Source organism: Condylura cristata, unplaced genomic scaffold (assembly GCF_000260355.1).
Source record: "Condylura cristata isolate star-nosed mole 26May11 unplaced genomic scaffold, ConCri1.0 scaffold00006, whole genome shotgun sequence".
Lineage (NCBI taxonomy): Eukaryota > Metazoa > Chordata > Mammalia > Eulipotyphla > Talpidae > Condylura > Condylura cristata.
Genome location: NW_004567107.1, coordinates 65,704,951 through 65,706,518, shown reverse-complemented (window position 1 = coordinate 65,706,518; position 1,568 = coordinate 65,704,951).

Below are 1,568 nucleotides of genomic sequence, written 5' to 3'. Positions count from 1 at the left end.
AGAATCTGGAAATACAAAGATGAACAAAACAGCCAACCCAGGGAGCCTGCAGTCCTCTGGAAGCCTGGCTGTCCAACATCACTGCCCTGGACAGTGGTCCTGAAAGTGTGCCATGGGGGCCTCTGGAGAGGAAGACGAGTCCCTGAAAGTGTGCCATGGGGGCCTCTGGAGAGGAAGACGAGTCCCTGAAACACTGCCATGGTTTTGTGTGAAACCCATGCTATCTTCCTACAATAAATCCCTAACACTACGACCTGCCTCACGGTTTGGGGGCCTGCTCCCTAGGCCACTACCCATGCTGACTTAGCCTCTGCTGTGGGCAAGTGCAGGGTTAGCTTCCTGTGAATCTCTGGGCAGTTTGTGTCAATGTAACAATATCCAACCAGGTTTTCTGTGTGTTTCTGTCTACTTAAATTGAGTTAACCAATTGAATTTTACAGAAAGTGGTGCCTATCCTGGCCCAGCAAGAATGAAGGGAGGTGTGTGCGGCCCCAAAGCCTGGCAGGCCATGCGTCACAGGATGGTAGATGTGAGTGAACTCACTGGGTAGGGCTGCCAGCTCAGCTTGTTCCCGTGGCAGAAGGCCTTGCCATTGGTGTCTTCACCACCAGGGTTTCTCAGGGGCTCTGGGTTGACCTGGCCACGTGGTGCTGCAGCCCTCCACCTCAGCTGCTCGCTGGGCATGCCCAGCACCTCTCGGATATGCCCAGAATCTTATGGGGCATGTCCAGCAGTTGGTCATGTCCAAACCACAGGTGAACTAGTGGAAGATCCACTCCTTCTACTCCACGCTCGCTATCTTGACGGCTCTCTGGGCACATGTCTTTCTATTGAAAGACACCTTAACATGAGAGGATGGGAGACTTGGGGACCATCCCTTTCACCTCCCTCAGGTCGCTGGTGGAATGGAGTGATTTCTTGTGCTCTTCCAGGTGTGATGAGGTGTGGTACTTTCTGCCCCGAGCTGCAGAATGTTAAGCCATTTGGCTGTAGCCTAAAATAGGCCCAGCAGCAGCATGGTGTCCATAACTTCTAATGCTAAAAACTGGCCCTTTTGTTTCTGTGTTGTCCTGTTTTGGTGGGGCAAGGATCCAGAGAGTCAGCACCCTCACGTGGCCCCTTGCTGTGTCTTTACTCATCCATCCTGTCCTTGCCTTTGTGTGTGCTTGACAAATAGAGAGAACAGAGGAGCTGGGAGTGCTGCCAGGGACCTGCTCATTGCTGGGTTGTCTGACCTCCAGGTCCCCAGCCTGAAGCCCAGTGATGAGAATGCTCTTTAAAGCTTTAGTCTTCATAACTGAGCTTTAATGAGAGACACTAGCCAAAGAGGCTGAGGAGAGGAGACTTTCCCCCCAGTTTTTAGTTATGCTCATGGGATGTGAGAAAAGGAATGGGCAGGAAGAGTGGAGACTTAGCAGCAACAGAACATGTAGTGACGCCTGTGTGTACCCTCCAGCACATTTGAGAAATGTAAGGGAGATATTGTGTTATTTAAAATCCCACTTTGAATGGGCCCTCCCTGGTGGTGCAGTGGGTTAATGCACAGCACTAAGAAGCTAAAGCCACTT